Source organism: Sceloporus undulatus, chromosome 5, assembly GCF_019175285.1.
Source record: "Sceloporus undulatus isolate JIND9_A2432 ecotype Alabama chromosome 5, SceUnd_v1.1, whole genome shotgun sequence".
Classification (NCBI taxonomy): Eukaryota; Metazoa; Chordata; class Lepidosauria; order Squamata; family Phrynosomatidae; genus Sceloporus; species Sceloporus undulatus.
Genome location: NC_056526.1, coordinates 16,276,595 through 16,290,709, shown reverse-complemented (window position 1 = coordinate 16,290,709; position 14,115 = coordinate 16,276,595). Strand labels below are relative to the sequence as shown.

The 14,115-nt window shown below is 40.1% G+C and overlaps 1 protein-coding gene across 4 annotated transcripts in view; it reads right to left on the bottom strand.

The window, feature by feature from the left end:
• The window catches only part of LMO3 (LIM domain only 3), a 94,339-nt gene that overhangs the window by 53,584 nt on the left and 26,640 nt on the right, over positions 1 to 14,115 (bottom strand). The gene's annotated exons all lie outside the window — the stretch shown is intronic.

Sequence of the window (14,115 nt, the reverse complement as noted above, 5' to 3'; positions counted from 1 at the left end):
GACACCACTGGACTCCTGTACCATTAAAAGTTGTGTAGGTGGAACTTATGGAGCCGGCATAGTGCCATAGTTTGAGCATTGGACTACTACTCTGGAATCCCCTCTCAGCCACGTAAACTCGCTGGACAATCTTCAGCAGGTCACACTCTCAGTCCTCAGAAAACCCTTTGGTAGGGTCACTTCAGGGTTGCCATAAGTCGGAAATGAATTGAAGGCACACAACACCACCAACAAGGTGCAACCTGCATGATAAGTAACACCTGCTGAAATCTCTTCTCCTGCACATCCATAAATGGTATAGGACACAAATTCTGATGATCACCTGGCAACACTAACCTCAAAAGAGGCCACACCATGCTTTCCACTTCAGTGTTTAAATAGTCAGCCCTCTGTATCCACATATTCTGCATCCATGGATTCAATCATCCCCGGCTTGCAAATATCAAAAAGAAAAATTAAAAAAACCAACCTTGATTTTGCCATTTTATATAATGAACACAATTTTATTGTGCCACTGTATATAATAGGACCTGAGCATCCATGGATTTTCATAGCCACAAGAGGTCCTGGAATCAAACCCCAGCAGATACCAAGGGCCCACTATAGTAGTACTTTTAATAAGAAAACATATTTGAAAACAGTTTTCCCACTTCTCCAAAATCTGTCTTGTTCCTTATCACCTTGCCATGCATTCACCAGAGGTGTTTTGCCCTTTTGATCACCTTTTGATTGGTGATTCCAAGAACTGAATGTAGGATTTACAAGTTCACTGACTTCTGCACATCTGACCTACACCAGTCTGTCCTATCCTTCTTCTTTCTCCCATCCTTTTAGGTTGTAGCTATTCATAGAATTAATTCCCCTAGTTCATCTGTTTGAACACTTAGGCTTCACCATCAAAAGAACTAAAACAATCTCTCTAAAAATGATACCAAGATGAAGTACTACTCCCACTTCCAGGGATGTACAGAGATTAATTTCTCTTATTGAAATGTTGGTGTTCTCCTCATTCCTCAGATGTTTTCCTCTACTAGGAACCTCAGAAGTTGTTTCAAAACTTCACTTTAGGCAACATTCAGGAGCAAGACTAGTGCCCACGAGGGAATACAATCAATCAATAGAGTGAGCCCACACCATAAGCGGGCTTCCCTTTTGTGGCTTTCAGCATATGCTGAAGCCACAGCTCAATGTAATGAATGGTGTGAGCACCTCTGGTGCGCACACTGCATGGCGCCACATGTACGTGCCTCATTATTTTCAATAGGACATGAGCGCACATGATTTCTCCCTTTTGCAGGGGTGGGTGGGTCCAGAACAGATCCCTCGCATAATGGAAGGGAGGACTGTAGAACCTTGTTGCAAACCCTCCTGAATTTATTTCTGAGAAATAGAAGCACAGTTGCTTGAAGTAGCACTGTTTTAAATCTTTTTTGCCCTAGAGGAGGCAACAGGCATGGGGCTGTATGCAACTCAGGATGTCTGAGTATTGTAATCTTTACAGATTCTGGTGCATTCTGACTTTAGTTGCTCATCCCAGACTGACTTAGACACTGGAATGTAGCAATCCTTCTGATTTCACTGTTCTTTGAATTTTACAATGCAATTTTGTAATTTTGAATTTTGTTGGCTCAAAAAACAAAGCTGAATTCAGTACTATTTTTATTTCTTGTTTTTTTAATGGATAAGCTTTAAAATTGTACTCAATCCTATAATTAATTGATTATATTTCAATACCTATTTTTAAATAATTTTTATCTGTACCTTTATTAATTTGTTGTAAGCCATCTTGTGTCCCAGTTCTGGGGAAAAGATATATAAATAAAATTAAATACTACTGTGCAAAACACAACACCATTTTACCAATACGGGATAAATTGTGCTAAAATCCATCCACTGGAAAACTTTCCGGGCAAGTTGATTGAATCTAGGCTATGGCAAGACTCCATATATTTTCTTGAAATTCTTATAACCAGATTGGAAGGGAACCAAAGCTCATATTTTCAACATTCTGTCCAACTGTATATAAAGATGTATCTCTTTTCAGCAATGTAAAAAAACATGCAGAGGCCTCTCTGTTGCCCATGCTGATATTTTCACACAGCTCCATTCTGATCCATTATGTGACACCATGACATCATTGCATCCGCTGTGCAATCCTTAGCTGGTTACTGTAACTCATGTGGCTACAGGACTGGGTGGGGTGGGGTGATAATAATAAGGAAAAAGTATGGAAAGGCTATTTTAAAAAGTACATCTTTTTCTCTATGTTTCCTGAAAAGAACTTCTCCATACCTTTTAGTTCTCACTCTAAACCTGAAATGGGAAATATTCAGTGCCATTCTCATCATCATCCATAAACATATGAAGATGATGGCAGGACAAAATATTACATTGGCATATTTACTATTGCATCATCAAAACTTGAAAAAGTTACATTTTGGACTGCAGTTCCCAGAATTCCCTAAACTATGGTTGCCAGTTCCAACCAGAAAAAAATATTAATGTCTCCATTTGCAAGCAAGTTTTTATTTAAAAGCTATACACATTTTCCACTACAGCTTTGCCTACAGTCATGTCTCCAAGCCACTGGTTTCCACTCCTAGATCTCCCTGGGCTTAACAGAAGAATCCAGACTTTGCTGTGTTTAAATGAAGAAACAGACCACCAGCAAACCTAATTTGTAGCAATTTCTTTCATTTGTCTTAAATGAAAAGTTCCTGTTAACCATTAAATACAAAGAATGTTATAACTTAATTGAATATGCCCTTTAGGAAACAGAGCACATGAAGTTACATAAATCACTCTAACTCAGCAATGGTTTATTTTACGCACTAGTTTTTGGCATACATAAAAGGGAAGCTAATCCTTTCATAACTTGGATAGGGATGGATTCTCTTCTCTCTCTTTTTGGTTGATTGTAACAGAATAATCTGCAAGAACTGTTGTTCAAATTTGGTTGCATCAAATGATGATATAGCTACAGAGCCTATGGTCAAGAGTCAGAAAAATAATTACTGAAACTGATAAAAGTGTAAGCACTACAATTTTTAAACAGAGAACTTAGAAACACAGCACTATAAATATTTCCTGTATAATTAAAAATACACCAAAACTAGAAGAAAATGCTCAGAGCAGAACTCAAATTGAAGAGCTCCTCAGTCTTTAGAGAGTGTTCCGTTGAGGACTACAAGACCTCATCCATCTATATGATTTCCATCCATAAAGTAACTCTGGACCCATTAGTGCAGACCAGTATCTAGAATTCAGATCTGTCAGGTTGAAAGGCAACCCAAAGGCCATGTAATCAAGCCATATAATCAAACAATGCAGATAACAATGTAAATCCCTCAGAAGTGGCATCTAGACTGAAAAACTCTCAGCAGAGGGGAACCCACTACCCTCTGAGAGAGTCTATTCCACTGTCAAATAGCTCCTATCATCAGAAAGATACTCTTAATGTATCTTGTAATTTCTTGTAAACAACTTTGGGAGAATAATGTTGTGTGCTTTCCTTGGTCAAAGAAACCCATTGGGTAAATCACATTCTCTCAGCCTCAGAGGATGGCAGTGGCAAACCCTTTCTGAAGAAACTTCCCAAGAAAACTCTGTGATAGGTCTCCATAAGATGGAAATGACTTGAAGGAACACAACAGCATAAGTCAAATATATAAATAAACAAGATCCACTAGCTCAGATCCATTAGTGACTATTCTGTAGAGATCTTCTGCGTACCCCCATCTACATTTTTTAATGGGAAAGAGCACATGTCTTTTAGTTACCAGGGTATAATGTGGATTCCCTGGCTGCTGGAAGCATTAGTTTAGAGAGGAACACAAGATAAGCAATGGCTGGAGATAGTCAGCTTGGAACATCCACACTTTGAGAGTTACTGTGAGATATGGGTTTGTCTTTTGACAATGGCTCACATCCTGCAGAGTCATCCCACTGCTCAAATTTGAGAGCTGCAGCATTCATATCAAACAGATTGTAGCACACAGTCCTACTAAAAGAACACTCTGCTCCCATCACAGCTACCAACTATTTAGGAATGTTCTGTTTAGAAGGAAATTTGGCAGTTCTTGGAACAGGTTCTTTGACACAAGGTTGTCAATGTGAGCTATGACAGCATGATATTTTAATGGAAAGCTAAAAGTGTATTTTTAAAAGATGCTTGTGTGACCATAGGATAGTTCAGCTGAGAATGAATGCAGTTTTCCTTGGGTTCATCTGCTCCCCTTTCCTCTGAAGCAGCTGTAAAGAATGTGGAAGCTTTCATTTCTGTTTTTGATTAATCACAGTTTGCCATGCCCAGACTCAGAAAAACTATGGTCAAACTTAACTGTGGTTAGGATTTTATCGCTGCCTGATTCAAGGCTCTTGTACAGTGCGCTCACAGCAGGGGGAATTCCACATGCCTGCTAATATAATTTATGTATTTACAGGTATACCTCAGTCAACAAAGTAGACAAGATCCTGGAAATTACTTCAACAGAAAATTTGGTACTAGAGGTAGAAATAGCATGGAAAAAATAGAGATAGTCTCCTATACCACAAAAAGGAAGAGCAGTTCAATATGTTTCATCAAAGTTTTTCTTCAAAACAAACAGTATGCAAATGTGAAATGAAACCTCCAAGTCAGGTAAGTCTTACATAAGTGTAAAACATTTTGAACCTAGTATGAACCCATTGAAAGCTTCTTCCAAAATACATCCAAGAATTATTTTATTCTTTCACCATCCTCCAATTTTCTTAGTATTTCCATGTTGGTGGCCCAACTATCTATGCTTTTTGTAACATGTGGGCAGTAGCTGGTGAGGCAGGCTAAATTACTTCCCCCCAATTTTGTTGTTCATTTCTGATCAGTAAGGGATTCTAGAGGCAGCTGCTGTGATTTTGCTTGTAGCAGGCAGGCACAGACAACTAGAATTAGATCAGCTAAGGAGTACCCCATCTTTTATGTTATGTTTTTTAGCTGCACGCCAGAAACTCAAAATAGATGGAGCAAGCCTAACTTCCTTTTGCAAGGAGTTCCATAGCAGTCTCACAGCCCACAAACTGGATACATCGATGAAAAAATAGTTAATACAATTTTTTTTCCATCCTCAATATGTGCATACATACTTTACATAGGGGGAGAATGACTTGATGGCAAAGACTATACTGGGGCAAAAAACACATTTATACATATACACAAAACACCATGGAGTCTGTGTGAATCCTCTTACATTTATACATATACACAAAACACTATGGAGTCTGTGTGAATCCTCTTACTGTCCCCTTACATTATTCAGAGTATCCTTCTTTTTACACATCCCATAATGTCATAATGGTTTTAAGTATCAGCCAGGATTTCTGTTCACAAGAGCAACTATGAAGGAGGAGGTGTTTTCATGTAGGCAAAGGCAATTTTATTCAGCTTTTAGCATCCTTCTCAACCTAGTGCCATTCAGCCACTTCTACAATCCCTAGTCATTTGAGTTGACAGGAATTATTATCCAAAGCAGGTAGAGCTTCCAACTGGGAAAGGCTAGTCTAGCTCAAGAGGTCAAAGAATGACTCCAATTAACATGTCATAGCTCTGGCCCCTTCCCATTGCAATTTCAGAAAAAAACAAGGGACATGCCACATGTCACACCTCTGAGGAAGCTGTTTGAGAAAAGATTCTAGATGAGTTTTAAGCATTGACAAGATTCTAGACTTAGGAATTCTGGAAAAAGGAACCTGGAGAGTTCTAGAGCTTTTTTAGCAGCCAAGTTTTTTACGGGTCAAGTAAAATCTATGTTGAATCCACATACTAGCAGGTCACCTTTGGGCCATCTAAGATAGCCTAGCGATCATCTTGGAACAATCCAAGAGTGAACCTTTCAATCCCCCCCCCCAGAAGCAGGCTCACTAAATGGCAATGGGAAACACCTACCACAAATACTTGTTTGGTTGGTAGTATGATGTGGAGAAAGGAGGAAGAATGGAGCACCAACGTCTAGACTGTAGAAGACATGCATAGAAATGCATATAGATTTTCAGGTGGACTTCCACAGAAAATACAGGAAACTGATGTCAAAATGGGCTGAAACAAATATTAGGGGTGAAAAAACAATAAACCGTAACAAAACCTAGTTTGGCAAATTCATCCATCTTAAAAAAAATTTATGAGCTGCAGGAGTGGTGAGGTAGGATTAAATGTGTGGCTCCAAAACCCAGTTAAATTCATTTTCTCTATTTAGGTGAGAACTGCCTGAATACAGCTTCTGTTATTTTTCACTAGACTTCAGCTTTAACACTACATCAGCTATGAGGAAAGATTCTTTCTGGGCAAATTGTTAAGACATGCAATAAATTTACAAGTCTAATTATCAAGCCTCTAAAAGAAAAAAATTTAAAAGGAGTAGGGGGAAAAAAAGAGGAAGAGGTCACTAAGCTTCTAGATGTCTTTAAAAGGCTCTAAAACTTCTCCCACATTGATCTCGATAATCCCCTCTACATGAGCTATTTGCCTGGCTTGAATATTTATTTTGACAGTTGCATAAAATGTACTAATTCAATTTCTATGCAGAAAATGACTTAAAATAATTTATGAAGGCACTGTAATTTTTGCATTTACTAAGATCCACACACTCCGACATTTTGCATCAGAGAGTTAGAGGGGTTCAAGCCTTAAACACCAAAGATAATTTAGCTCTGGGTGTGAATAGCTGCTCTTCAGTAAAATGCTGCCAAAATTAAATCGGAAACGAAACGGCACTTTGTAGTCATTGGCCGCTCAGCAGGGTACGCCTAGTTAAAAACCCAAAGTGAAAAGGGTGATTGACCTACATTGCTACTAGCTTCATTCGTGCAGCTGCACTTTTCATATTTTCATCGCATGTGATGAAGCTCATTAGTTAATGCAACTGAGTTACCTATACTTGCCAGGCATTTATTTCTTTTCACACCACATGGCCAGATACAAAGCTTCAGAAATAGCAATATGCAGTGCGCTGCCATGCAGCTGCCTGGGGGGGGGCAGAATCATCTGTCCCTGCATTGTGAATGTGCAACAGAAATTGACAGAGAATGTCCCAGGAGTGGTTCTGGATCTATAGGCAGACAAAACAGTTCCGCTGGACTTTGGTGCTGACATCTCCATATGCTTAACTTGGAGAGAGTCCAAGTGTCAGAAAATTGTGGTTTCATCCAAGCCTTAATTTCTGGAAAAGAGAGTATGAGAGAATGAAGGCTGCATCCATACTGCAGAAATAATCCAGGTTGACACCACTTTAACTGCCACTACTCAATGCTATGGGATTCTGGGAATTGTAGTTTTGAGAGACATTTAGACTTCTCTGTTGGAGAGCTGTGGTGCTACAACAAACTACAAATCCTGGAATTCCATAGTATTCAGCCATGACAGTTAAACTGTGGGGCTGTACAGACTGGCACTTTGTGCCAGCCTGTATTCGATGTGAGGGCTAAGAGTCCGCATGCTCCAAGCCCTCACTGTGCCACCCAGGCACCATCTTGGCACATGACCGTACTCACGGCATGCACCATGATGATGCATGTTGCGCACAGCATCCCAAATGGCACTGTGCAGAAGAGGCGTCATGACTCCATGGTGCTTATGATTCCCTTTCAGGAAGCTGCTTGGAGCAGCTTCTTTTTGCTCCCTAGAGGGAGCGGATCACTGACACTACATGTGGCTCCTGCGGCACTGATCCGGGGTAAAAAGGGGTGGCATCCCGGCGCTCATCTGTACAGCAATCAGGTTTGTTAAAACTTTGGACATCCCTTCAGAGCAGACTTAACAAATACATCTTTCTTTATAAATAATTCCTGGGCATGGTAGTCTGTGAGGGGCTGGCCCTTCAGCAATTTACAGTTCACTCAATTCCTGTAGATGGACATGATCCCAGACACAGGAAGCTGCTTTCTGTTCCATTTAGTTTCTATCCCTACTGAGTACTGGCAGTACTGGAGGTACTACATTAATAGGGAATCCAACTGTTGCAATCATTAAATGACTCCTTCCTCATGATAACCCTCAGACAGTAAGCCCAGGTTAATGTACACAACTGAGGTGGCGTTGCAAACTCAAATTTGAGGGAGAAACATACATTTTACTCAGAAAAAAAATCATGATATGTACACTACTGTTAGCAGCATGGGGCATGGAAATATGTGTACGGAGGTCACCATTCTCTAGAAAGGGTCAAATATAACCAATGGGTGCAATTGAGCTCCCTGGTTCATGTCTACTGCCTACTAGAGGCTACCCTTTTCTATTTTGCAATTTTAAAATACATGAAGATGCATGAAGAACAGAGGCTACTGAACAACTGGGGCACTGGATGGGTGGATGTTTTATGAGATATACTTGTAATTATGTACCATGAAGGCATGCTTGGGGCCCAAAGTATATGGTACATGGTTAAAATTCCATGTTATACAACTTCCCAGTACTTATTTCAAATGAAAAGAATCTTCCACTCAACAGCCTGTGCAATTCTTACTATAACTGGCCATTAGTTAGGAGTAACAGATTGTACAAAGTGCAAACGTCACTCTTGTAAGAGAACATGCTGTCAATCTGAATGATTGCAGGAGATCAGTGCACTAAGCAACCATCTCTCTTCTTTAAGGGAAAGAAATAGCAGTATTAAAGAGTGTTTCATAAATTAAATATTATGATGTCTGCACACAGAAATAGATTATAACTGGTATCCCATAGAACAATGATGGTGAACTATGCCTTGTATTCTTAGTGCATATCCCTCCTTTAAGATAATATTTTGCATAAATAAATAGCAGCAGCTTTGGTGTGCTCTTTGTCAAAGTGTTTTAAAAAGCTATTTTAACTAATGTTGTTGGTTGTTCATTGAAGAAATGCAGGGTATAGACAGCTTTGAAATGAGAATGGAACAACTAAATAAACTCACATCTATCCAAGTACTACATCGTCCATGGTCTCCACAAATTTTGGGACATATTTACACATTTTAAACAAATTGTTCTGGATAAATTGTAGGGAGACTTTTTCAACACAAGCCCATTACTTCCTCTCATTATGATTATTACTAACAACTGAAGAACCACCGGGGAACCCTAACCAACACATTTTAGCCCTCTTTCTTAAGAAAGCTTCACCTCGCATCAACTCTTGATTCACATGCAATGTGGCGGCAACTGTAGGGGGTCTGGGATTTAGCTGGCTGCCCCAGAAATCCTCCAGGGGCCTGACAAAAAAGCCCCCTCCCCCCAAAAAAATCTCCCAAACAAAAACCCATGCAAGTAGGTCAAAGTCTATGCTTGGTTTTGAAAAATGTCTATTTTCGATATTAAAAAATATACAGTGAGCATCCTGTATCCAGGGTGGGTGGGTGTTGGTTGGTTCCCAGACTCTGCACGAGTACAAAAAAAAAACACCCATGGATGTTCAAGTCCCATATTATTAAATTGGAGTGATTTGAATGCAGATGCTTCAGCATATCTCTGTTCGTGTCAACGCTATTTAATAATATGGGATGCATGATCCATCGTTAGTGAAATTCATTGATCTGGATCTGCTTTTTAGGTTCCTCCAACCTATTTAAAAAGTGAATTCCTGCTTCTGGTTTATAGAAAAAGGCAATTCGCTCCTTTTTTTTGGCTCCCATAAATGATGGTCCTTCTGAAGGGGTTGAGGGCCACAGAAAGGGCCTTGAAGGGCCACATGCATCACCAGGGCCACCTTTTGCTCACCCTCTAATGTACATTCTTTAAATCATGCTCAGATGAATTCTGGAGTTTCTCAAGAGCTAATCAGAGGTTCAGTTGATGGGAAGATCATATTGGTAATCTATTTGTTGGAAGACAACATTCTTCTCACTAGCAGCTGTTCCTGGAAACCACATATAGGAAAGTGCTGCATACATTTCAGGTCACACTCTCTGCTCAAACAAGGCAAAGAGGAATGTCTGGAGGGCTTAGGTATATCTGGAGAAGAGAATATTAAAGGAGAGATACCTCTAGAGAACTACCTTAGAATATCCCAAGGGCTGCCATGGCAAAGTTGAAGGAAATGTAAGTTCTGATTATTCAGAAGGCATGACTCTAAAAACAATGGCTAACAACTGCGTAAAAGCAGAGTTCAGCTGCTAGACATTAGGAGAATCTTTCTAATTATAACACTTGTTCAAGTGGGAAACATAATGCGTTAGGTGGTGGTGGGTTCTCCATCATTAGATATACTTAAAACAGAGGTTTGTTCAGGGAAGCAGTGATTGCAAAATTACTGCAATAAGCAGAAAATATCTTCATGGTCTCTTCTAACTATACAAAGAGTACAGATCAACAGAACTCATTCACATTAACTGAATTCAAAGATATAGCTGTGTCAGTCAGGAACATTATATGCAAAGGGATGTTGTAACACCTCTGAGTCTGAAAGAAAGAAGCTAGTAACACGAGCTTTCATAGATTTGAGCCTGCTTCCTCAGATGTATGGGTGGAGCAGAGAGTCTTATAAACTGTCTCTGTATGAAAATGTCAATTCAAATTCAAAACCTTAGGAGTATGGAGATGAGGTGGCAAGTTCGGTTTTAACAATGGTCATTTGGAGACAAATGGGAGAGGAAGGATGTGGCCTAAAGCCAAGGAGAGTGCATAACCATATGAATTTGTATTAGAATACAGTGTAGGAAACAAACAGGAGATGAGATTAACTAGTTAAGGGTGCCCTCACAATGATGGGGGGTTAGTTAGTTTTGAAATGTTCATTGTGTGACAATTTGATTTATAATCAAATTGTGGAACATACAAGCATAAGATATGACAATAGTCACCAAAGTCAATAGCTTTGAAAGGGGATTAGATAAATTCATGGGGTGTATCCACACTGCACAATTACAGCAGTTTGATACCCTTTTAACTATCATAGCCCCATCCTATGGAATCCTGGAGTTTGTAGTTTGATTTGTAGACTTGGAATTCTCTCTGCTAGAGAATGTGGAGTCCTCTTCCTGAAAATCTGGCATTAACTGAGAATGCTAACCACCCCATTCCACCAAACTACAAATCCCAGAGTTGTATAGGACAGAGCGCTGGCAATTAATGTGGCATAATGTGCATAGTGTAGATTCTCACCAAAAGCAAAAGTGGAGAGGAGAGCCACGTACACTACTTTGAGCAAATAAAGAATAGCAGGATATAAATGTAACCTATAAATAAAAACCTTCTGTTTAGCTTTAGAAATAGAGATTCCTGGTCAGGGAGAAGAAAGGAATTACCCCAGGATGAGAGTGACTCCTCTTGGCTTTTGAGGTTTCATACAGATGAAGCCAAGATTTTTTAGCCATGATGGATGAAAAAAAATCTTAGTATTAAAAAGGAGATTTCCAGGATCCTGATTCTGCACTGAACCTGAAATCTGCGTTCATTGCTTCTTCTGCACTGTATGTATCTTTATCTTATCTAGTATTCTTATTACAATTCTGCAGAATTGCAATATATGCATAGCCTTCTTTACAGTATCTGTCCTAAAGGGCTACCCAAGATCAAGAATGAAAGTAAAAGTAAAGAAGAAAGAATGGAGTTTATCGTACTGGCCCTGAAACGGGCCCAGTGTGTTCTAAACGTGCGTATGCATGGGCGCGCACAAAACAGGATGGCGCTAAGAACCCCATTTTATCGCACTCTGGAACGCCGCCTTTGCTGCCGGGCATTCCAGTTGCATCCCTGTTCCATCCCTGTTCTGTCCCAGAGGGCGCCATTTCTGAGAACGCTTTAGAACAGTTCTCAGAAATGGCGCCCTCTGAGACGGAACGGGGACGTCTGGAACGCCTGGCGGCAAAGGCAGCGTTCCAGCGTGCGATAAAATGGGATTCTTGGCCCCATCCCGTTCCATGCGTGCCTGCACGAATGCACATTTAGAACACACTGGGCCCGTTTTAGGGCCAGTGCGATAAACCTCAATCAAACAGTCATTTATTGATTTTTCAGAAGCTGCATACCTTCCACAGCCAATAAAGAAGAAGCAATGTATCACCAAAAAAAGGAAGATATAGAAGGCATAGATTTCTACAAGATTTCTCTATGGCAGGTGGTATACAGAGGTGTTAGGTGAGAATGTGACCATAGGTAACCTATGTGCCAACTACTCAGTCTGTTGTCGAGATGCCAACTATGGTTGGTGGGCAACTTCTAGGCCACTACCTGCTTCCGTGTTTATGGCTCTTTGTCTTTATCTTCAGACAAGTAAATGATTATCTTGAAATGGAGAATGTTCCTTTGTAAAGTAGGCCCTCTCTAGAGGCCTCAAAGAATTAAAAGCAAGTACATAGATGGAACATGGTTTTCTAAGATGCTTCTGAAAAGAAAATGGATTCTTCAAAAGCCCAAAAGGGGGGAGCATGAAACTATATCCTAACCCTAATCAGATCATTAGCATATGCAATTTATTCTTCATATCCCTATCAAGGCAGTGACTAAATATGAAAGCTTATTTGCCTACAAAAGGGAGCACAGTTAACTACTTCCAGAATTAGCATAAAAATTGAGATTTCTTTTTACAGGTTCACTGCATAGCTAAGTACATACAGATGCAATGAGGCAAATGACTGTCTGCAATTACATTAAGTGCATCAACTTGAAGTTTAACATAAATAGCGCATTTAAGTATAAGCAAGAGATCTGAGATGGAGGAGATCTCCAGCAAGATCAGAAAAAAGGGAAGACTAAACCAAAGACTGGAAGTCATTCCTCATTGCCTTTCCTTGAGACTGAGAGTGTGTGACTAACCCAAGGTGACTCAATGGGTTTCGTGGATGAGCTGGGATTTGAACCCTGGTCTTCAAAGGTATAGTCCAACTACTGCCTTCTTAAACTCACTATTTCCTGCACTCCACAGTGTTTCTGTCACTATGGGCCAAATTCTACCAATAGATCCTAACTAAAGTAGTCCCATTCAATTATTTGTTAGATTTGGAATCGACACATAGATACATTCCCTTGATCCAATGAGTCTATCCTAGTTGGGACTAATAATAGGGTTGAAATTAGTGTCTCCAGGCCCTGTCCTTCCTCAATTTTCTCTTCAGTCCAAATAAAATATTGCCCCTGACCTATTTTTATATGGATATATATAGCAAATAGAGTGCTGGAATCAAAAGTGGTCTGCATGGTGGTGTCTGCTAGGTTCTATATCCATGAGGCAGTGAACCCACTCTGGCTTCTAATGTGAACTTGAAAGGAGGCACTCAAGGTACTGGATTCCATCCCCCAAACAGGATCAGACCATTGGCTAGCTACTTTTAAAACTAACCCCAATGACACTGAAGCCACCAGCTGCCACTGCCAGTGCAAAATGTTAAAACTTGCTAGCATAAAGTATAAAATGAGAAGAAATGCATGACAAGCTATTGCAGGATGACTTTTTCCTGATTTAGGTGCTCATTCCTCCACATCGGGGGAAATGTCTACTCTATCATATGGATAGCAGTTAGTCAGTGCTTCAACCCCTCTATGTCAAACCCCATGCTGCAGTGAGATAACACTTCTATCATAGCCTCAGACACTGCCATTCTTTTTAGCCAGGGGACACAGGGATCCTAGTTGTAATTTCTCATATTCTCATAGCATCTTCACAGCACACTCTTCAGAGAAAGTACATCATGGCAAGCAGTGGTGTGGCAAAGTCAGGGCTGATAGGGATGAAAGCCTAGGCTTTTTTGATTAGCAGAGACTACAGCTGCATCCGCACTGCAGAAATAATCCAGGTTGGCACCGCTTTAACTGCCATGACTCAATGTTATGGAATTTTGATAATTGTAGTTTGCTGTGGCATCAGAGCTCTCTGACAGAGAAGGCTAAATGCCCCACAAAACTACAATTCCCAGACTTTCATAACATTGAGCCACGCAGTGGTGTCAACTTGATTTGTTGCTGCAATGTGGATGCAACCTATGGCATCAGCGTCTTCCCTCTTCCCCATGGATCCCCCTGCTCCATTGAATTCTATCCCCTTCTCCCCCATGGACTCGCCTGTTACAATCCCCATAGTAATTAGAGGAAAAGAAGATTTTCCCAGCAATGATGTATCATTATGAACATTTATTTATTTATTTTCATTTGAAATCCAAAGTATCTGCAGCTGGCCTA